A 2809-nucleotide genomic window follows, 5' to 3' on the forward strand; every position below is an offset into this window, starting at 1 on the left:
TGCTTTAATGTAATAAATGTGAAAACAAAAAAAATAAAAAGTGTAATTCATGGCTTTTTATTTATCTTTGAATATTTTATCATTGAATATTAATTCTTGCAAAAAGTAAAATGTAAATGGCAATTTGTTTGATGTTAGATTCCTTTTAAAAACTAAATTATTTAAGATAAAAAAATGCATATATTTAATACAGAATTTGATTATTGGGGCCATTTTTATATATCTGTCATATGGGACCATTTTTACCGGGGCCATATTTTCCGGGGCCATTTTTCCGGGGCCATTCTTACCGTACACCAATCTCTAGATAAGGGCCAATCCTTTTTTCCATTTAGCCATGTATCTCGATCTGCTATGTACTGTAATATATATTTCTTTTTATATATTTATATTGTAGTATATTTCTTATTTCTTTATATGTGTATAAGTATTTACATTTGTCTATATTTTATTTATATTATTCATTAACTTTAATTTGTATAGAATGCATTAATATTATTTATTATAGTCTAGATATGGCCGGAATTGCCTGGGATGGGAAAACTAGGCCTATTTTTTTTTTTTTTGGTCCGACTGCCCGACAAGCTTTGGCTGATGGGGGGGCTTGACCAGACCGATGGGGGGGCTTAAGCCCCCACCCCTCCACTGGCGCCGCCACTGCACTAGAGGTCGTTTAGCCAGATAATTTACCTACCTAGCCTAGGCAGCCCTACAAATGTTTTAACGTTTATGTATAAACATGGCTGCTGAAATGACCGTAGTAGAACCAATAACTACATGGTAGAACTAGCACTCCTAGTTATAATATTACACATCAGTATTATAGGGCTAGCTAGCCTAACTACGGCTGGCCTAGTCCTGGGTGCGTACCTTTGGTCCGAAGGGTCTTTGGTCCGAAGGCCCTTTGGTCCGAAGGGTCTATGTCCGAAGGCCCGTTGGTCCGAAGGGTCTTTGGTCCGAAGGCCCGTTGGTCTGAATTAGTGACTTTTTTTCCAGGAATGCAGGTTATACGGCAGTGAAACAATTCCTTACAATTTATGGAGTAAATTAAGAAAGATCACTTTTCTAAAACAATATTCCCAAATATTTTTACTAACAACATTAAGGCCAAGTTAAAAAAAAAAATAAAAAATACTAGTTCCTTGTCACCTCCTGCATCCATTTTCATGCCTCATCATTAAAAAAATATATATATTTTCTTAATTTTGCGAAATGTACGAAAATCTGGCTAACTCACATCAGTAAAATTCCTCTCTCGATCGTGGATAGGGAGGGAGGTGTTCCCAGTGAGAATTTCAGTTGAACTATTACCAGTAGTATTATTATATTATTATAAATTGTCACATTTTCCAGGGGATTCGCCCCATGGACCACTTTTTAAACATTTTAATTGACATCCGACCATGCTCACTTTGCTCTCATTGGGGAACTTTTCCCCCCCTCCAAAAAAATCATACCTTGCCCTTCATTTGCCCCCCCCCCCCCCCCCCCCCCCCCCTCCCCCCCCCGCCCCGTCAATGTGTCTACTTTGTAAAAGTAAGAAAGTTGTTAACTTTTTCCCATCAGCCATAAGTAAATAAATCTGTTAAGATTTTCCAAACACTGGATGGAAGTTACTTGAATTCCTTTATCGTTATTACAAAAATCTTTTCTGTCTCCTGCTTCAACATTAGGAAGTTATACTTAAGCTCCATTCACTTGGAATCTTTTCAATTTCTAATAATTTGTTAAAAATATACATAAACTGAGCTGACAATTCATGCTAGCAATAATTGTATATTGTATACAAGACCATGGTGATCCCGAAAATGTGTTTTCTTCAAATATATTTTTGTCTATATTTGAATTAATTACTTCGGACCAACGGATCTTCGGACCAAAAGCCCTTCGGACCAACGGACCAAAGGGCCTTTGGACCAAAGGACCTTTGGACAAATTCACTGACCCCCTAGTCCTATCTCATGAATAGGCTCTCCTTGGAATGACATCCTTGAATTGCTGAATATTCTGGCCTTAAGTATTAGTTTATAATTAAGCCCAGCCTGCTACTAGTCCGTTATGTATGGTAAACTAGGCCTAGGGCTAGTCCTAGCAAGATCCCGAGTTTTCATTTACTGTATATACAATAATTAATAATACTATCTAATAGTAACACATGGAAATCACTAGCTCACCTAGGCATAAAATTATCAAATTTAGTGAAATCAAACATGGTCTATGTTGTGCACTGAGAATTAAGTTAACTGTTAGTGCGCCACCTATCGGTGCATCGTCGTTGACGACCATCTTACAATACAGAAAGTTTGCTGTGTTTTTGTTTGTGTTGTTTGAGTTCCGGAATTAAAGTAAATCACGCTGTTTGTTCCGGAATTAAAGTAACTCACGCTGTTTAAAACCTATGTGTGTTATTTATTTATTGTTCTAAAACCTTCCAAGAACATAACAGTGGCGACGAGGACGTTTATTTTCATCATCTAACGTGAGTACTGTTCAAAGATTTTTCGCTAAGCCCAGGACTTAGGCTACCTACCTGATTCTACATAGTTACCGTGCACGCTATACCGTACCGTATTCACGAGGATGACTGCTCCGGAACACAATTACTGGCCATGATGGCGGAACAAAACGAGTTACTACGCTCGCAACTTAAAACCCAGGGAGATCAAATGCTAGAACTGATGACTACGTTTAAACAGTCACAGTCTCAACAGCAACAGGTCGTTACTCCTATTACTAACATGACTCCCAAGTTTACACCATTTGATCCTACAACTGAATTGTGGACTGACTATTGGGCTAGATTTAAGAC

This window comes from Anneissia japonica, unplaced genomic scaffold (assembly GCF_011630105.1).
Source record: "Anneissia japonica isolate Jap-2015-1 unplaced genomic scaffold, ASM1163010v1 scaffold288061_len129757_cov149, whole genome shotgun sequence".
Lineage (NCBI taxonomy): Eukaryota > Metazoa > Echinodermata > Crinoidea > Comatulida > Comatulidae > Anneissia > Anneissia japonica.